At 40.4% G+C, this 21,813-nt stretch overlaps 1 protein-coding gene across 3 annotated transcripts in view; it reads left to right on the forward strand.

Moving 5' to 3' along the window:
• Window positions 1–9,465: 9,465 nt before the first annotated feature.
• Window positions 9,466–21,813, forward strand: part of SCRN1 (secernin 1) — a 66,289-nt gene continuing 53,941 nt past the window's right edge. Inside the window, exon 1 of one of the 3 annotated variants that reach the window (XM_019958827.2) lies at window positions 9,466–9,729. The gene's annotated coding sequence lies outside the window, so the exon portion shown is untranslated. Of the gene's footprint in view, window positions 9,730–9,912; window positions 10,094–10,519; window positions 10,668–21,813 lie in introns of those variants that run through there. The other 2 variants (XM_019958826.2, XM_070787275.1) reach the window with 2 other exon arrangements.

Raw genomic sequence — 21,813 nt, forward strand, 5'->3', positions numbered from 1 at the left:
ATTCTCCAGGGACAAGAACACTGGAGTGGGTTGCCATTTCCTTCTCCAATGCATGAAAGTGAAAAGTGAAAGTGAAGTTGCTCAGGACTGCAGCCCACCATGCTCCTCTGCCCATGGGATTTTCCAGGCAAGAATACTGGAGTGGGGTGCCATTGCCTTCTCCTAGTCCTCTATGTAAAACCAACAATAACCTTTCTTTACCCCTTTTGCCTGAGGGTTGCCAAAGGACTAAGTGGCTCCTTTTGATATGCATAGATTATTTTTAGGGGAAGGATAAAAACGGTAGGAAGGCTTCAGGAGGTCTGCAACACCTAGCAGCCTCTGTGGACGCCTCTGTTTATCTGCTCTTTGTGTTCCTGTACTGCTAATAAAGCCTCTGGCATAAAATGGATGCCTTTAGTGAGTATGAGTCAGCCAATAATTTACAAAACCAATCTAAGTGCCTGTGAGCTAGACTACCATCAATTTTATTTTATGATCTAAAAGCAAATGACATGAGATGTTTGCTGAGGTCTTATTCTAAAAACCCAGAGTAAAGTTGAATGCTGTCTCCTTGGTCTCTAGTACAGGTAAATTATATCCCACTTGGGGATTTCAGGGAATTTACAAGTCATTTCATTAATTTAAAATTCCACAATAAGTAGGATAAAGATAATTTCTTTAGTAAATGGTTACAGTAAAAACAATTCCATACACAATGTAAATTGTGGTATTGAGGGATAGTTTTCATTATGGTAAAGAATGAAGGGCAGGGAGATCCTTTGGGGCTTAGTTCCAATTTCCTATAACATTTTCTTATTCATTTGTTGGATTTACTTTGCTAGAGTGCATTTTGTGTTAATATAACTCTGAATTTAATTTTTACCTCTGGATACGAGAGAGTAGGGGCTTCCCTGGTTGGCTCAGTGGTAAAGAATTTGCCTGCCAATGCAGGAGACACAGGTTCAATCCCTGGTTAGGGAAGATCCCCTGGAGAAGGAAATGGTAACCCACTCCAGTATTCTTGCCTGGGAAATCCCTTGGACAGAGGAGCCTGGCAGGCTATAGTCATGGGGTCGCAAAGAGTGGGACATGACTTAGTGAATGAACAATAATAAGAAGAGTAGGACATTATGACATTTAATCACATATTGTTGGTTCTTTATGCTTATGATCCCATTTACTGGGACTGCTGGGCAGCTTTTCTGTGTGGTATACATTCTCTTTCAGATATCCTGCTGCTGCTGCTGCTGCTAAGTCGCGTCAGTAGTGTCCGACACTGTGCAACCTCATAGACGGCAGCCCACCAGGCTCCCCCGTCCCTGGGATTCTCCAGGCAAGAACACTGGAGTGGGGTGCCATTTCCTTCTCCATTGCATGAAAGTGAAAAGTGAAAGTGAAGTCGCTCAGTTGTGTCCGACTCATAGAGACCCCATGGACTGCAGCCTACCAGGCTCCTCCATCCATGGGATTTTCCAGGCAAGAGTACTGGAGTGGCTTGCCATTGCCTTCTCCATCAGATATCCTAGGTTTTAAAAAGTTGGTTCTTAAGTTAATAGCTAAATTTAATTAAATGGGTAATTATACTTTTGGGGAATAACCAGGAGAAGAAGTTGTACAAGTACAGATTTGCCCTAAAATGAGAAACAGCATTTTACTTGTGGGAAAATAGGGAAGAACTTAAAAAGGATTTTTCAGTGAAATCCTCATTTGAATGGCCAGATTTCCTCCCAGCATAATTGTTCTTTCCTGTTACCTCTATACCAGTGGTTCCTGGAGACTAATCACAAGTTTTGTCTTGTACTATTTTGGCTACATTTTATAATATAAGATCTTTTTACAAAATGTCATACCACATCCAGTAGTAATTCAAGTTTTTGTTTTAAATCACAGGCTTTAAAGAAAATTAAACAGCCTACTAAAGTTAATTGATTCTTTCTCACATTAAGACTGAACAGTAAATCAATTCTATTCCTAGGACTTTTTTTTCTCAACATTTTACTACTATGGCAATAATTCCTTAAAATTATTAACTCTTTATTGTTCACCTATTTCCCTCAAACTGGGCAATGATCTTTGGTTTTCTAATATTCATTTTTTTTTAGGTGAGGTATATTATTTCATTTTTTATAAAAATTAATTTGTAGTACACTGATTTTTTTTTTTTTTTACATTTCAAGAAATCCTAGTACATTTGCAGAGTTATATTCATTACAATTTTAGGACATTTTCATTACTCCAAAAAGAAATCCTATACCCACTGGTAGTACTTTCCCCCCAGCCCCTAAGCTAACAGTGTACTTCCTCTATGTGTTTGGCTATTCTTGAAATTTTCTAATAATTTTTAAAGCTCAATCCTTTCTTTGTATTCATGGTAAAGAAAAATCAGTAAGCTTAGAAATTCATATGATGGCAAAATAATCTCTGCTTTTAATTTTTGTTTCAAAAAATATGAGCAGTGCTTTTTGAAATTCAAATAGAACCAAACCCAGCTTCCAGTTCTCAGGAATAAATCACTCTACATATGCAAAAGGTCAAATCCTTTGCACATGTAAGAGCTAGAGCCAATGGTATAAGAGATAGAATAAGAACAGAATAATGGTATAAGGGATATATAAGAATAGTAAAAACATAGAACTTGGTTTATGATTAAGGTAGAAAGTCAATGGAAAAGAAAGAATAATCATAGATTTAAGAACTAAAGTATCTCTATATATCTAGATTGTCAGTTCTCTGAAATTAAACTGACAAAAAATGAAATAATACGAATTTTTTGGTCTTTCATAGAACACAAAAGAGTACCCCAAACAAAATACTCTCACTAGAATCAGAAATTTCATAAATTCTCTCAATAGGTGAAATCATTGTTTAATCACTAAGAGCATGAAGGAAATCTTTTAATTGAAACCCAAATTTCTACAGCAATTTAGACAGACTTTTTTTTTCCGAAGAACTGGAAAATAACTAATAGTAACTTCTGATAGAGTCATATATTATCTCAAGTGAGCAGTGATGTTAAAATTGTCAACATAAAAGGCTCAACATTTACAATTCAAAATGAGCTTTCATCTATTAAAAGGTGGCTACAGGTGTCACTAGAGTATTCAAAGCAAACCCTATTTTAAAACCATACATAGCATGAGGTCAACCTTTTCTACACATTGTAAACTAGGAAAACATATCAGCAAGAAAGGATTAGGTTGAAACTCCTAAGTCTGATTATAGAATCTTCTAGTCTGCTCTTTGATGATCATAAGATGAAGTTTCAGCAACTGTCCTTTAAATGATATGCTCAGTTGGCTAAACCCATGAATGAGTCCTAAAGTTGCAGCAATGAATGTCAAGCATATATAATTTGTTCCTAAAACCAGGTCCTGAACATTCATGAACTGCTATCTTATTCAAAATTAAAGAGGAGCCACTCATTGAGATGATACATTTGAATAATTAAACTTACAAGCCCATCATCTAATTATATGAGTAGGATTTTACACCTTTTGGCTAAAATACAATTTATGGTTGTCTAAACTGCATATTTAAAAGGTCAGATTGATCATTTAAATTCTAAAAATAATTTTAAAATAGATATGAATACTTATATTCTCTCAGTGTTGCCTATACTCAATATGGGCAGTCATTCTGTAAATTGTTTCAAGGGCATTCTAAAGGTTTGTTACCATGGTAACCAAATTCAGAAAACTAACCTCCTAAACACGGTTGTCATAGGATTAACGCAGGTGGCTGACTAATCTTAACTAGTGCTTTTCATTCTCTTTTTCCCATGGCATCCTGTCATCTCCTTTCCTTGGTTCTCATAAGATTACATACAAAGCAGTTACGCAGGCTTTCTTACCCATACATAAGTGTCTCACTCACATAATATCGTCTGTCATTCATCCTCATGAGAGTTACCCAATGATAGATCTTTTTCCTCCTCCTGTAATTACACTAAAAGAAGTACTAAGTGGAAAATACCTCTACATGCAATGTGTTAAATGCATTTCTCAATTACACATGCACTTCAGCTCCTCAAAATCATTGCATAGGGGTCTTTAGACAACCAGTAACACTGGTTGAAGAAAAGGCAAAATCATCATCAATTTTTTAAAAAAATAGTCTTATATTTATTTATTCAGCTGTGCTGGGTTTTAGTTGTGGCATGTAGGTTCCTGACCAGGGATCGAACCTGAGCCCCCTGCATTTGGAGCTCAGAGTCTTAGCCACTGGACCACCAGGCAAGTCCTAGCATCAGTGTATTTTTTTAGGTGGTCTGGGTTTGGTTAATCCTCATTTATGATTATCTTTTAAATTTGTTTATATTTCTCAACATGCTAAATTAATGTATTTATCTATGCATAACTCTTATATTACCCTGACAGCAACATACAATATATACATATATGACCTCTATACTTAATTATTATTTCCCTGCTTGCCTCTAATTTCTTGAAAGGTGGGAATGATATACCCTTTTCATCTTTGCAGCAATAGTGCATTCCTGGTACAAGTGTCCAATAAATGTTCCTTGTGATATCAGTATGTTGAAGAAGTTCTGTAAGTATAAACTATGCATTTACAGTTCTTAGGGCTTCCCTGGTGGCTCAGCTGGTGAAGAATCTTCCTGCAGTGTGGGTGAGTCTAGTTGTATCTGGATATTTGGTTCCTTAGGGGCATTAAGACTAGTGTTCCTTGCCTTCCACATCTGTCCACAAAGGAAGAATTGCTATGGGACTTGCTATCCTATTGTGAACAACTAGAAAACTGGACAAAATATATAAAACAAATTTTGTCAGACATTGGACAACCCATGAGCAACTAGAAGAACAGGACTGGGATTCTCAAGAGAAAGGAAACAAATAAGATAAAACCTGCAGTTACCCCAGTTTGGAGGCAATTCATGAACCATACATGATAAAAAAGAAGGAAAACAAAACAGAGCCCACTTGTCTTGTAGGATTGAAGAAACAGAGATCAGAGTTGAAGGAGGTCAAAGCAGCTAGAATTTGTCGGCAGAGCTCTGGAGAAGAGAAAACTAAACAGAAAAAAGCCCAGAAATTTGCATAAAATTTTTCTTGAGTCACTGAGAGAAGACCAATCTGTGCATGCATATGGTAAGTCACCACAAGGGAGGGCAAAGAATAACTCCTGAGGAAAGAACAACTGTTGCATAGCTATGCAACAAAAAATTCCCAAAGCTCGCACAAAACTGAGAATTGTCCAAATTCCTACCAGCCAGAATCACCTGACTGATCACATGGAACATTCATCAGAGCCAATAGGTGAATCATACCTTCGTAAAAACCAAAGGAGTCACAGAGTTAAAGCTACCTTGTGCGCATGCTCAGTTGTGTTTGACTCTTTGTAACCCCATGGACTGCAGCCCACCAGGCTCTTCTCTCCATGGAATTTTCCAGGCAAGAATACTGGAGTGGATTGCCACTGGCAAGTGGATTCTTTACCACTGAGCCACCCAGGAAGCCCAAAGCCACCCTAGGAAGGTTCTAAACAGTTTATAAACATGTCTCGTGTGAAAATGATTCTTAAGAACTAAGTCCAACAACCTTTAAAGAAATATAAGAAAAAATCCATCACTCGATGACCTAAAATTCACAAAGACTGACATCCAATGAAAAATTACAAAAGAGACAAAGAATCAGGAGATAAAACAACCAATAAAAGACTAAAAATAGAAATGATGGAATTAGCATATGAGGACTTTAAAACAGCTATTACAATATATATGATCTGATATTTAAAGGAAAATGTGTATGAGAAATGGATAGTCTAAAAAGAAGAGTAGAATTTAAGAGAGATAAAGAATAAAGTATCTTACATAAAACTTCAATTGACAGGTGGCATTTAATTCCTTTTACTGTGCGACTTTGCTTCACTCTGCCTGGTTGCTGAAGCTGTGAGAGATGGTCAGGTCCAGATCTCAACCAGGCCAAGTGAGGTCTGTAGACCTGAGATGTGTACTGTGGGGATGAAGAGGGATTAAGGGATTCCTCAGACCAGGAGAAGTATAAAAGCCCCTTTGAAAAAATAAAAACAAAGAGAAAAATAAACTTTCATGACAGTATTAACCATTAGTAGATTAGAGACTACAGAAGAAAAGATAAGAAAACTTGAAGAAGTATCAACAGAAATTATTCAAAATGAAGAGAGTATAAAGTGTAGTAGGGAGAGGGAAAGAACAGATTCTCAGTGATCTGTGGGACAATATCAAGGGGTCTAATAAATTATAATTGGGGTCTCTGAATTTGGGAAGGACAGGGTACAATGGGTAAAATATTTAAAGATATAACAGCCAAAATGTTTCCTAATTGATGAAAACTATAAATGTATAGATCCAAGAAGCTCAGTAAGCCCCAATGGGATAAACATAGGAAAAACAAACAAACAAAAAAACAGACCAAGGTACATTATAACCATATTGCTCAAAACCTGTGTCAAAGAAAAAACTCTTAAAATCCACCATAGGAGAAAAAAAGGACATATTATGTACAGAGGGAGAAATACAATCAAACAGACTTTCCTTCAGAAACTTTGCAAGTCTTGTTTGACAATAGACTATTTATGACAATAGAATGGTACCTTTAAAGTGCTGAAAAACACGAAGCTCTCAACCAAAAATTATGTTTCCCAAAAAAAGTTTCAAAAATGAAAGTAAAGTGATGACATTTTCAGACAAAACTTGAAAGAGCTCATTATCATATAAACTGCATTTAAACAAATGACAGCGGTAGCAGGAAAAATGGGGTGGATGATGGGTATATAGTTGAAAGTGTTCTGCATTATGTCTGAAATTGTACTAGTTGAAGGTAGACAGTGATAAGTTTAAGATGCATATTGTAAATTCTAGGAAAATTAAAAAAAAATAACCAGTATGGCTAATAATTTTTTTTTTCAACCCCATGGACTTCAGCACACCAGGCTCCCCTGTCAGTCCATGGGATCACAAAGAATCAGACATGACTGAGCAACTGAACTGAACTTTGTTTTTCTCATTATTTACAATAATGGTTGTAAAATGGAATATGAAAACAATTCTTCAAAGGAAAGAGCAAAAAGCAAACAAAAAAGAACAGAATAAATAGAAGTAGCAAGATGTTCGGAGAAGGCAATGGCACCCTACTCCAGTACTCTTTTGCCTGGAAAATTCCGTGGACGGAGGAGCCTGGCAGGCTTCAGTCCACAGAATCGTTAAGAGTCTGACATGACTGAGTGACTTCACTTTCACTTTTCACTTTCATGCATTGGAGAAGGAAATGGCAACCCACTCCAGTGTTCTTGCCTGGAGAATCCCAGTGATGGGGGAACCTGGTGGGCTGCTGTCTATGGGGTTGCACAGAATCAGACACGACTGAAGCGACGCAGCAGCAGCAGCAGCAAGATGTTGCATTGAAAACCTATCATATTGATAATTACATTAAATAGAAATGGTCAATGGCAACCCACTCCAGTGTTCTTGCCTGGAGAATCCCAGGGACGGGGAAGCCTGGTATGCTGCAGTCTATGGGGTAGCCAGAGTCGGACACGACTGAAGCCACTTAGCAGTAGCAGCAGCAGCACACCTGAGTTTCTCAACCCTGATGCTACCAACATTTAGGGCTGGAAAATTCTTAGCTGGGGCTTCCCAGGTGGTGCTAGTGGTGAAGAACCCACCTGCCAAAGCAGGAGACATAAGAGATTCAAGTTTGATCCCTGGGTGGGGAAGATCCCCTGGAGGAGGAAATGGCAACCCACTCCAGTATTCTTGCCAAGAGAATCCCACGGAGAGGGGAGCCTGGCAGGCTACAGTCCATGGGGTCCCAAAGAGTCCAACATGACTTGAAAAGACTTAGCACAGCACAACACAGTTCTTAGTTGTGGAGACCTGTATTTTGTATTTTGGGATATTTAATAGCATCCTTGGCCTCTATGTGCTAGGTGCCAGTAGAGACCTCCTTCACTTCTGCCATCCTGACAACAAAAATGTCTCCAGACATTGCCAAATGTTCCCAGGTTTAAGAGCCTCTGATCTAAGAGCTCCAATTAAAAGGCAAAGAGTGTCTGATTGAAAGTGAAAGTGAAGTCGCTCAGTCGTGTCCGACTCTTTTCGACCTGATGGACACCAGTCCATGGGATTTTCTAGGCAAGAGTACTGGAGTGGTTGCCATTTCTTTCTCCAGGGAATTTCCTGACCCAGGGATGGAACATGGATGCTTTACCATGTGAAGCACCAGGGAAGTCATCTGACTGAATGAAGATCCAATTATACTCTATCTAAACAAAAACAAAATCTACTATATTATAAAGATAAAAGTTAAAAAGACAGTTTCCATGGTTGGATTAAACGCATAATCAGGTCGCTTTGTGCTCCAGGATTCTATGACCACTGCTCTATTCTGCAGTATCTGCCTTGATTACCCCAGCCCTCTCCCACTATTCTTTCACTCCTGGCAAACCACAACCACAGGCTTAACATTCAAAGATGTTAAAAAAAAAAAAAAAAAAAAGTCTTCTTCCCTCTCCTGCATTCAGTAACCCAGTTCTCCCCGGTAACATCTACTATTACAGTTTCTTAGGTATCCTTCCAAAGATAGCCTGTGTGTTTTCAAATGAGTACAGGCATATTTCCCCCCACAACTGGTAACACATTTACACAGTGTTCTTCACATGGCTACCCCACCCTTACTATAGATTGGAAATCTTTCGTATCAGTACATAGATCAGTATTCATTTTTTAAATAGCTGGATAGCATTCCATTGTGCATATGCAGTTATATATTTGAAGAGTTCTCTATTGATGGGCATAGTCTTGGCAATCTTTGCTAGCATAAAGGATGTAGCAATGGATAATCTTGTACTCGTATTATTTCACACTTGTGTTGGTACACCTGTAGGATAAATTTCGGAAATGGAATCTTTAGGTCAAAGACTATGTACATATTTGTAATTTGGGGAGGCATTGCCAAGTTATCCTCTATGGAAGTTATAAAACTTTGATTTTTGCTACTCTGACACGTGGAAAACGCTACTTTATATCTGTATTTGCTTTACAGTTAAGGGAGCTTGAATATTTTTTTCATGTGCCTGAGGGGTATTGCGGTTTGTTTTTCTGTGAACCATCTCTTCATATCTTTTGAGATGATCTTTTCTTTCAATGAATTTTTAAAATTTTATTTATTTTTAATTGAAGGATAATTGCTTTACAATATTGTGTTGGTTTCTGCCATACATCAACATGAATCAGCCATAACATAGTCTTTTCTTATTAGTTTATAAAAGGTAGAGTCTGTTCTAGTAACAGATGGATGGATCGTCATGTCCTGACCAATGACCTTGACGCCAGCATCAACACACTCGGTACCTGTCTATAGATTTATTAACCTAGGTTTGGGATCTTGGCTTCGCTACCTGCTACGTGACCTTGGACGAGTTGCTTAACCTCTTTGGGCTTCACTGTCTTTAAGTATGGGACACGGTCTGGCTTATCAACATGGCGCAGAACCGTACCTTTAAACCCAGGGAGGGAGTCGGCTTGGACATATGAGTCGACAAAGTATTGGACACGTTTCTCCGCGGAGAAATCTCGCTTAGGCACAGAGGCCCGCACGTAGCAACCGAAACGGAGGAATCCCGGAGAGGCGCCAGAGAAAGTGGGGTCTGACTCCTTAAAGCCCGAGGTCTCGCTTGAGAGGGAGAGAGACGCAAGCCCGGCTGTGATCAAGAAATAAAGATCGAGCAAAGGGAAAGCCACTTTCCTCGGTGAGACTCGCCCTCTAAGCCGTCCCTTCTGCTCCCAGGCGCTCTCCGGAATAAGGCCTAGCGTGGGTGCGGCGCGGCCCGGCCGGGGGCCAGGGTGTGAGGAAGAAGGCGGCGGCGGCGGCGGCGGCGGCAGGGAGGGTGGGCCCCGCGGTCACGTGAGCCCGGCCAGCTGTTAGCTGGGGGCGGTGGCCGGGAGCTTCGGGAGTCTGGGGAGGGGGAAGCGCCCGACGGCCGCCTGCGACGCTGCAGCTGCAGCCCCCGACGTCGCCACTGTAATCGCCGCAGCCGCAGCACGCGCACGCTCGCCGGCCGCGCATCGGCACCGCAGAGCAGAGCCCAGAGCCCGGAGCCCGCCGCCCCCCAGGTGAGCCGTGCAGGGCACCCCCGTGAGCGCAGGGCGTCTGCAGCCGCTTCCCCCGGCGGGTTTCACCCTGATCCGCCATCCCTGTCCCCCCTGTGCCTCTGGTCGCCTCCGGCTGCCTCTCCAGACCCGCGGGTGGCGCTACCTGGGGCAGAATCCCGCGGATGCTGGCTGGGGGTCTCTAGGGGATCACTAGACAGGGGGGGCCTCAGTCCGGGGTTGGGGGTGGGAGAAGGTGATTTGGGCTGCAGATTGCGAGGGCGCAGGAGAGGGATGCCCCACCCCAGGGCGCGAGCACTGCAGCCTGGTTGGAACCTGCCCCTGCCCTCCACACCCCAACCTCATCCTCCCCCACATCCTCCTCCACCGCCCCTCACCCCCGCCCCCGCAACTTCTTTTTAACTCTTCTCGCTCGCCCAGGCCGCTTTTCCTGTGTTTCCGTTGCCTGCTATCCCAGTTGCTGGCCCGCTGGGGTGTGTACCCCGTGCCACCCCCGCCCTCGCCACCCCCTCGCTCCGGGGGATTCCGGCTCGCACTGGCGCATCACTGGTGGCCGAGCGAGCCTGGCACCTTCTCGGTAGGTAACGCACCTGCCGTACCGGCGGGTTCGCGCGAACATGGCTGCCGGGCCGGCCCGCTGCCCTGGGCCCGGCTCTGCCCCGCTTACACCGGTCTGTGGTCGCCGAATCGTGACCAGAGGACTACCATCCCGCTAAGGGCAAACGTGTCAGCTATTGCTGGAGTCTATCCGGGCCGAAGGACTTGTCACAACACCCCACCCCACCCTCAAGCCACACCCAGCGAGGTTCTTGGGGACGGGGGATGTGTGGGCAAGTTAACGCGGTGGCTCTGGGGCACTTAGTGATCAAAGGCACTCGTATTTCTGAGATGCTTATCCACTTCAGCTTGCCTTTGCGCCCTCCGTTCGCTGGTCTGTCGGATCGCGGATTATTGGGCGACATTTCTCCTGAGGTCTGAAACGAGTGGGAGGGACGCAAAGCGGGAGGGACGCTTGAACTTTAGAGAAATTGACGAGAACTAAGATTTAGGAGTTAAATTTGCCCATTAAACTCAGACGCATGTAAGGAAACAGTCATTTGCTGTGGCTCCACACTGTCTTGGTAGGGCTCTGTTAACTAATACTGTCTTTCCGGATTTGCTGTTTAATTCTCGCTTGCAAGTGTCTTGAATTATGCTTATGTCTAGCTCCCCGGTGGTGTATGTGTGTGAGTGTGTGTCCCGGTGCCTACTGTGTTCCAGGCCTGATTAGAAGATGCATCCGTTGCAGAGGAAACCTCTATTAATTCAAAATGGCAGCATGAAAAATCAGGCCTGGCGGAATCAGCACAGACCACAGTTAACATCAGCTGCCCCCTGACTTAAGCTTTGGTGGGGGTGGGGAGAGGGTCTACCGGAACGAGAGCTCTCCTGGGTATGGCTACAGCCAGCCCTAAAGGGTAGGACGTGATTCTTGGAGCAGGCTAGATTTTACAGTGCTGCAAGGTTTTGGGGAGGTTATGTGGGAAATGTGGGAAGCTGTAATTTTCCTTATTTATCAAAAGCTGGTGCAAAGACCTGATTAAAACTGTGATTTTTATCTGGCTGCTGATAGCTGTTTGATAACTTCTGTGTTGTTTTGGACCTACAAGTGGCTCTTAAAAGAGATGAATGTCTAGTGTAAACATCATCTAAGAACAGTACATGGAACAAATACCAGGTTCTTAGAGCAAGTTTTATTGGAAGTGATGATTTGACATCATGACCAAGCACTCAGGCACCAGAGAATGATACATTCTTGAAAAGTGACTCATTTGAGATTTTAAATAAAACAGCCTTTCTTTCCCATTTCACTCCTGTGCTGCCAGCCATCTTCTCCTTTTGCAAGCAGGAGATGCATGAGAAGGCAAGTGTTTCTGGGATAATGGGATAGAGAGAGATTAGTGCAAAGGTCAGGAATGGCAAGCTGGAAGCAGCCTGAGAAAGGGCTGTGCTGTCAACCTTCTCTTCATAGCCGGTGAGGCTGAACCCAGCAGGGTGAATGGACTGCTCCCAAGGTCATATAGCTGGTTGGCAGCTGGCAGTGAGAACTGAAATCCAGGTGTCAGAACTCCCCATTTTAGGATTCCACATGCCACCTTCCAAAGCCTAGGAGAAAAGGGCAAACGTATCATTGTTAGAATGGCAAACACTTCATGAAACCAAACATAAATTTAAAAATCTATAGGTATTTAAAGTAACTGCTCACACCTTAGTGTCCTAACTTAAGTCCATTTAACTTCTTAAGTTGTGTCCACCTCATGTTCCCATTTTCCAAGGACTAGACTGTTTCTGTATTTAAACACCAAAACCATAATTTTATGGTTTTTATATTATGTCAAAATCTTTGAGGTGAGAAGTGCATTCTTTGATTAAAAAATCAATTGTTTATGTTGCTTCTTTTTTTTTGTTAAGAAGCCAAAGTGGGGCATATAATAGCTTCTGAATATATCCAACTTTAAATAATTAGTAAATAACAAACCTATTTTAAAATAAGTTTGAAGCAGCACTGAAGACAGCAGCTTTTTCTCTAATTTGAATTTGAGTTCTCAGAGTCATATACCAGTGACCCTAGTTCTACTAAAGCAGAACTAGAAATTGTGCATGGTATTTTTGCAGAGGTGTTGAGAGTATGGGAAATATTTCTTCTGGGCATACTGTAACTTCAACCCAGTGCTCTGCAGAAGGAGAAGGTGGGTGGGCTGCATGCAACTGGGAGAATAATTTATAGTGGTGAAACATAGGAACTAAGTATGAATTGAGACAAGTGCTAACGCCACATGTGTGCACCTGCTCAGCCACTCAGTCGTGTCTCTTTGTGAGTTCATGGATAGTTGCCCACCAGGCTCATCTGTCCATGGGGTTTCCCAAGCAAGAATACTGGAGCGGGTTGCCATTTCCTTCTCCAGGGGATCTTCCTGACCCCTAGGGATCAAACCCCACTCTCCTGTGTTGGTAGGCAAATTGTTGACCACTGCACCACCTGAGAAGCCCGAGGCCACACGTGCCATTAAAACAATAACTTGCGTTAGAGCATGAATGTGAAGATTCATTCATTGAAATTCTCCCTATATGTTAAAGATACTTACAGTCACAAGTTTTAAAAATACATAAACACATGCAATCTGTGTTTGTTGGAGGACAATAAAAGATACAGGTAAGCCAAAGTTATTTTTAAAACACCACCCATGATCCCTTTATCCAGCAATAATCATCATTGTAAAGGTTGGGGACGATTTTCATTGGCGTGAGAGTCTAGGTTTGTGCTGTTCAATAGCCACTAGCCACAGGCCACACTGTGGCTACTGATTACTTGAATTGTGATATATTACAATTGTGTGTTAGTCTGAATTGTGATGTATTGTAAATGTAAAATTTACACCAGATTTAAAACATTTATAGGAAAAGAAGATTTTAAAATAGTCTATTAGTTATTTTTGTTAAAGTATTGTTGATTTATAGTATTATATTAGTTTTAGGTATACAACATAGTGATTCAATATTTTTGTAGATTAGACTCCATTTTAAGTTATTATGAAATATTGGTTATGTTCCTTGTGTTATACAATATATCCTTGTAATTTATTTTTAATACATAGTAGTTTGTGCCTCTTGACCCCCATATCCCTATCTGGTCCCTCCTTCCTTCCCTCTCCCCACTGATAACCGTTAGCTTGTTCTCTGTATCTGTGAGTCTCTTTCTGTTTTGTTATACTGATTTGTTTTATTTTTAAAATTCTCATGTAAGTGTAAACATACAATATCTGCCTTTCTCTAACTTATTTCACAAAGCAGATTACTGTCTAGGCTCATCCATATTGCTGCACATGACAAGGACAAATACAGCTTATTAATGATTTTATGTTGATTATGCAGGCATACCTTGGTGATTGTGCGAGTTGGGTTCCAGACCACTGCAATAAAGCAAGTATCAAAATAAAACAAGTCACATGAATTTTTTTGTTTCCCAGGGCCTATAAAACTTAGGTTTATCATGTAGTCTAATAAGTGTACAATAGCATTATGTCTAAAAAATGTATATGCCTTAATTTAAAAATACTTGATTGCTAAAAAATGCTGACATCATCTGAGCCTTCTGTGAGTTATCTTTATATTAAATCAAAGAGCGCTGGTCACAGATAACCATAACAAATATAACAATAATGAAAAATCTTGAAATATTGTGAGAATTACCAAAATGTGACACAGAAAGTGAGCAGATGCTGTTGGGAAAACACTATCTATAGTCTTGGTGCACTCAGGATTGCCACAAATCTACAGTTTGTAAAAAACACAATTGTCTGTGAAGTGCAGTAAAAGTACTATTAAATGAGGTATGTCTGTATTTTGAATTAATATTTTGGATATATTTGATTTAAACAAAATACATTGTTAAAAGTAATTTCATCAATTTCTCTTTACTTTTTTAAATTCAGCTCTTGGAAAACATAAAATTACGTATGTGGTTCACCTGTCTTGCACTGTATTTCTTTTGGGCTGTGTTGGTCTAGGTCATTACCAGAAAGTGAAGGTTGGTTGAAGTGTATGGTACTGTTCATAGAGTTGGATGTGGATAGTGAGAGCAGTTTGAACAGACACTGGAGGGGAGGAGATGGGATGAGTGGGAAGGACTCACGTGATGTACGTGTCAATCACACCCACCTGTCCTATTCCCTCCAGAAACTTCCAGCATCCTTAGGGCCTCCACCAGTGTGGAATGGTGATGAACTGAAACAGGTGGGTGACTAGAATGGGAGGAAGTTGGAGGTCTCCCAGCTTGAGCCTTTTCGGTAACAGAAAGAGCTTGAGATGGTTAACGTTCCCTTCTCCTTCTGTTTTTAATGGTTATGTGTTTAACCTGAATCTCCCAGTGCTTAATCTCCTCCCTAAAGTGAGCTAGGTGTTCGTGAAGGGTTCCATGAGCATTGCTGATCATTGTCTTAAGTTGGGCTACTGCCCTTCTCCTCTTGGTGGTTTACATGAGCGCCTCTTCTAGATGATATAGACCTTGAGGAAATGATTTTAGCTCCATTTTCCTCTTAGGTTGCACACAGTGCTTGTACATGCTTAGGGGGTCAAAGTACATGTTAGTAATTCATATCACTTCTTAAAAGTCCTAGTTAAAGTCATACAGCGATCACTGCTATATTTAAAATGGATAACCAACAAGGACCTATTGTATAGCACATGGAACTCTACTCCATGTTATGTGTCAGCCTGGATGGGAGGAGGTTTGGGGGGAGAATGAATACATGTATATGTATGACTGAGTCCCTTTGCCATTTATCTGAAACTATCCCAGTTTGTTAATTGGCTATACCCTAATATAAAATTAAAAAAAATCATACAGTGATCAAAGGCTCATATGAATATCTTTTTCTCCTCTCAAAGTAAAACCTTAGTGTATTTTAAAATTGCACTTAGCAGTGCTTAGTGACCTAAAATAATTAAATGAGATGTCTTAAAATGTCCTTTCTTGAGCCCTGAAGTAATCAGATTTTTAAAAATAATTAAAAACCCAATAAAGCAATGCATGCATGCATGCCTAGTCACTTCAGTCGTGTCCGACTCTTTGCAGTTCAGTGGACTGTAGCCTGCCAGGCTCCTCTGTCCATTGGATTCTCCAGGCAAAAATTCTGGAGTGGGTTGCCATGTCCTACTCCAGGGGATCTTCCTGACCCAGGCCCAGGGATCAAATCTGAGTCTCTTATGTCTCCTGCATTGGTAGGCAGGTTCTTTATCACTAGCACTGCCTGGGAAGACCAATAAAGCAATGTGAGCTTGCTATAAAGATATTTAAAATGACATAAGTGGATAAAATGGGAAGTTTCTATCTCTATAGCCCATGCTTAGTCCCACTTGCAACGCTAAGGATTAATATTAATCCTTCTAGATCCTTCTTTTTTCTTCCTACTTTCCTCCTTTCCTCTCTCCCTTCCTTCTATCTATAGTATATATTTATTTTTGCATAAATGGGTATTTACATTCACATGTATATGTATTTACACACACACACTAATATGTTCATATATATGCATGTAGGTTCCTTTTTGGTAATAAAATGGGATAAATTCCCTGATGGTTTTTAACACAGCAAGTGGCTCTAGCATTAATGGGCACTTACAAAGTGGTTTGTTTTTTTTTGGCCCTGCCAAGTGGCATGAGGAATCTTAGTTGGATCTTAGTTCCCAGACCAGGATCAAACCCATAGCCTCTGCATTGGGAGCTTGGAATCTTAACCACTGGATTGACAGAGAAGTTGCTACAAAGTAGTTTTCAAATCCATTTTGCTAGACATAAAGTAACCCTGTGGTTTCATACTAGCAAGATTTAAATTTCTTCTGTAGGAAATGAATGTATACCTGATATGTTTTATAGGGACAGAGTGTATACCACTGTTTTAAGAGTGAATGGGAAGTTTATTTAAATCCCAGTTACAGCATTAACATATCATACATAACAAATCATACTAATGGGAAAAGATCAGAATAGACAATAGACTATTTATTTGGGTGAGGAAAACAGATGGTGGGAATAGGAAGGTCATCATTTGTAGCAACCTTGCCAAATTAGTGATCACAATGGCAGCAATGTCAGAAATGAGAACAGAAGGAAATACAAGAAACGTAGATGTGACTTGTTCAATAGCCCCCAGTTTTTCCCACAGGGAATGCTTTTGGAAGCTAAACATATACCTGTATATTTAAAAAACAGTCTTTTTCATGTATCTCCATAATCATTACATTCCAGAACCCTGATCTTTAAGACGAAACCTTCCCTGAATGTTCTTCTATTCCAGATACTCTGCGTTTAACATCTCATTTAATCCCCATAACAGTATGTGGTAGACATCATGGCCATGTTTTATAGATGAAGAACTTAGTGGTTGGATGAGCTGCACTTGGAATCTGAGTCTATCTGATTCTTTTTTATTAATAAAAAACCATAATGTATTCTCTTATTCCGACTATATAGGTCTAATGTATACTATTCACATGATACAAGTCATTTATTTTCTTTGTATCATTATAAAAAATAGAAAACTGCCTTTCAACCTGCCATATATTGGAAAATATCTTCCTTATCAAGGCTGAAATTGATCAGACTGTATTTTTCTAACTTGAATGAAAAACAAATACTGCTTATGCTGCTTATATACTTTTTTCCCCATTAAAAAAAATCAGTTGTTTTATCTATGAGAAATGGATGCCATTCAACTAATTCTTTCTCTTCCCCTCACTCTAAAGTTCCTAAGAGCTCTTTCAAAAGTGATACTCATGCAGCCTGAATTTTCTATAAAGTGGTTCCATATTTTAAATACACCTGAGTGATGAACAGATCACTGTGTATGGTAGAGTTTTTGAAGGTAGGCCTTGAATTCAAGTGTGTCCCAACATTGAATGGACACAGAATAAGTCATAAGTCATATATATTGTATCTTTAGCATTATTTTTAGATTGTTTTAGATGATCAGGATTTTATTACCAGTGAGTACATACAGGTGGTTTAGTCCTAAGTTGTGTCTGACTCTTGGATCCCATGGACTGTAGCCAGCTAGGCTCCTCTGTCCATGGGATTTTCCAGGCAGCAATACTGGAGTGGTTTGACATTTCCCTCCCCAGGGGATCTTCCCAGCCCAGGGCTTGAACCCCTGTCTCTTGCACTGCAGGCCAATTCTTTACCGACTGTGCTACCCGAGAAGTCATACAGATGCATTTAAAATGTTATTAAATTCATAGCATATATTTCCCAACCAACTACAATCACTGTTACGTGGGGTGTCTGAAATTTTTTTGATGTTTAAAAGTTGGGAAACCTATTAGAATACTTTGCATTATAGAGAAATTCTGGAGTGATTTGAAGAATAGTGATTTGACTATAGGAAACTCTGTTTCCTTAGTGGCTGTCACCTGAATCATTCATTAAGTCGAAGATTTTGCTTTATTCATATTTCTCATTGTCAGCATATCTTGAAAATGAGGCAAAATCAGATGTGGCCAGAAGATAAAATGAATTCATTTGCCATAACTGAGCTGTGGTGTTTGTCCTTAATCCCTGGGTCTCTGCCTTATTGAAAGGCCATATTTATTAACTGCCGTATATTGGGAAAATAAGTTATTTCTACTTCAGCTGTTCCTTTTCTTTTTTTAAAGTATTTTCATTGCAATTCAGATTTTCATGTGGGAAATTTGAAAGTGCCTGAATATAGGTTAAGAAATTGTGATTTTACAGCCCAGGAATATTATTACACTTTTTGTTGCGTTTCATTACAGTCTTTTTGCATCAACTACCTATATAATATACATAATTTGAATGATACTGCTTGTTCTTGTGTATTTATATATTTGCCAGTCTTTTATGATATGTCAAGATAGTAAGTTATTTATCGTGTTTGTTTTGCTTTTTTATTCTTGTGATCATCTAAGTGGCTGTATTTGGGAGGTGATGCACCAGCAGTAGTCCATTAAATTATCAGGGGTTATGGTGAAGTTGAGTCATTGTTAATTACCTGGAATTTTGATTTCACAAATTCGAAATAGACACTCTTCATTTCCTCTTGCTAATCACCTAAATTGAAGTAATTTTGAAATGCAATAGCAAATCATCATTTCACTCATGAAAGAAAAAGCATCCAAAGGATATTTCTTAGCAGGTCCTACTGATTTAGAAATATTCAGCTGCCTGAAATAATATCTAGGTTTTTTTTTTCTGGCTTAAATTCTTTCTATCCAGTGCAGAGAAGTCATGATCCTTACTAAAGGATTTACTTTGCATCTATGTTAAAATGAAGAATGCATTTTTTTAAAAGACATTTTTAAAGATTTGAGTTATTTTATTTCTTTAAAGTAGTGCAGAATCCCAAACATTTAAATAACAACTAACAAATCTTCCTGATTATCATGTAGAGTGATTAGTCTGATTTCCCAGTTTTTAAGTCAAAGACTGAGAAAACACAACCTCCTACATCTTTGTCATACTTCTCTCAAGTTAACCAGGGATGTGTTTCACCCACCTTGGTCTTTAAGGCAAAGAGTATTGCTGCTGATGCTGTTGCTGATTTCAGTAATATTCAATTAAAATTAAATGGTTTCCTTAAAAATAAAACTGAGAAGCAAAGTGGCAGACAGTTGTTGGCCCTTGAAGCTGGTTAACACCTTAAAGGGGTTTATTGTATTCTTTTCTTGTTTGTATATATTGAAAGTTTCTACACTCAAAAAAAAAAAAAAAAAAAACAACCACCAAGAAAATAAAGCCAGACAGAAAAAATGAATCATACTTTTGAGAAGCAAAGAAGTTTAATAACCTATAAGAATAGATATTCCACACCAGTCTGAGCTGATGCATCAGAATCATCTGGGCATTTGTTAAAAATATACTCTCTGAATTCAACTCAGACCCACTGAATCAGAATCTCCAAGGAGAGGGTGTTCAGGAATCTGCTCCTCAGACCATTTCCATGTGTGGTCCAGTGTGAATCCCGTTGATTGAACCACAGCTTGGGAGCACCATGTCAGAATCAGATTTTCCTGTTCTTTCTCTCATTGAAGATGAAATATAGATAGATACCCTTTCCCCTTCATTTGCTCAACAAACATTTGTCCAGGTCTTATCATGTGCCAGCCTGTGTACTAGGTTCCTGGGGAAATAAGGAATTATGTAAGTGTCCTTGCCCTCATAGGGCTCATAGTCCAAAGAGATATAGCAAGATAGAGGGAAACAGGGGCTCTCCTCTTCTCCCAGTGCACTAATATACCGAGGCAAACTGAAATCCCTCTCCATCCTCCCTACCTCCAGTTATCCTTACTCAAAGAGATATCTGAGCCCCTGAAAAACTTACAAGTTGATTAGTCCAGCACATGGACAGAGGAGCCTGGCAGGCTATAGTCCATGGGGTTGCAAAGAATTGGACACAACTGAGCACACACATACAGAGCTATTTCTAACCTTAAAAGAATTTTAAACATCATGTGCATTACTTTTTAAGTAAAGAGAATAGGTGTTTGTTTGTTTTTTTTTTCTGCCTTGCTGCACCTAGTTCCCTGACTGGCATTTGAACCCAGGGCCCTTGGCATTAAAATCACAGTCCTAACCACTGGAACACTGGGGAATGTCCCCTAACTGTCATAAATTTTTTGTACAGATTGTTTAAGTCAGGGTCTAAATAAGTCCCACTCATTGCAATCGGCTGGTACATCTCTTAAGTAACTTTGTCTCTTCATCTTTTTTTTCTTGCAGTTTTTGTTGAAGAAATCAGATTTGTCCTATAGAGTTTCTCATAGCCTGGATTTTGCTGATTTCATCCCCATAGTTGTCCTTTGTATTCTCTATAAACTGATGCTTCAATCTAGAGGCTCTATCACTCCAGTCTGATCCTCTAAGCACATTTTAGTTACACATTGGAATATGAGTGTGTCTGATGAGCCAGGTGCAAACCTTCAGTGAGAGGATGAAGGAACATAGTAGGGATTGTTGGAAAAGTGGTAAACTCCTGACCAGTGACTAGTAGGAGGGAGGAAAAGGAACATTTATTGAGCATCCACTGTATACAACCACAGGACGGTGTACTTTCCATTTGATCTCAGGTATATATGAGTGCCCAACCTAGATAGCATATTCAAAAGCAGAGACATTACTTTGCCAACAAAGATTCGTCTAGTCAAGGCTATGGTTTTCCCTGTGGTCATGTATGGATGTGAGAGTTGGACTGTGAAGAAGGCTGAGCACCGAAGAATTGATGCTTTTGAACTGTGGTGTTGGAGAAGACTCTTGAGAATCCCTTGGACTGCAAGGAGATCCAACCAGTCCATTCTGAAGGACATCAGCCCTGGGATTTCTTTGGAAGGACTGATGCTGAAGCTGAAACTCCAGTACTTTGGCCACCTCATGCGAAGAGTTGACTCATTGGAAAAGACTCTGATGCTGGGGGGGATTGGGGGCAAGAGGAGAAGGGGACAACAGAGGATGAGATGGCTGGATGGCATCACTGACTCGATGGACGTGAGTCTGAGTGAACTCTGGGAGTTGGTGGTGGACAGGGAGGCCTGGTGTGCTGCGATTCATGGGGTCGCAAAGAGTCAGACACGACTGAGCGACTGATCTGGTCTGATCTGATCTGATATATGAGTGCTATGTTGTATATGACATATGTGAAAATATGTCTTATTTTCACATGGGGCAACTCTGGCTCAGAGAGAGTTCATTAACCTGCCTATTTCCCGTGGTTTGAAGGTGGAGTCAGGACACGAACAAGGGTCTCTGTCTGTAAAGTGTGTCCTTCTCTTGCCACTGTGCATATGGGACTACAAGGCTAAGTAAGTAGTGTAAATGAGTACAGTTGACCTGACGATGAGAAAAGAAAGAACCAAAAAGAGCACTAGCGCAAGGCGGGGACCATGGGTGACACTTCCATTGGCCTCAGTATCGGGGTGGAGGGGACTGTGGCAGGAACCCTTCCCAGCTCCAATCTTGCTGACATGCAAGAGTGTGGACCCAGTGTTGCCAGATCTTTTGAGTTTTCAGGAGATGCTAAATATCTGAATTTCTATGGAAAATCTCTAGATTTGCCAATGTTAGCTGCCAATTCAGGTTAAAGACATACAAACTCACCGTATAGGCCAATGCTCTGAAAGAAGTGCAAGTGAAAGTTTTAGTCGCTCAGTCGTGTCCAACTCTTTGCGACCCCATGG

Source organism: Bos indicus, chromosome 4, assembly GCF_029378745.1.
Source record: "Bos indicus isolate NIAB-ARS_2022 breed Sahiwal x Tharparkar chromosome 4, NIAB-ARS_B.indTharparkar_mat_pri_1.0, whole genome shotgun sequence".
Taxonomy (NCBI): domain Eukaryota; kingdom Metazoa; phylum Chordata; class Mammalia; order Artiodactyla; family Bovidae; genus Bos; species Bos indicus.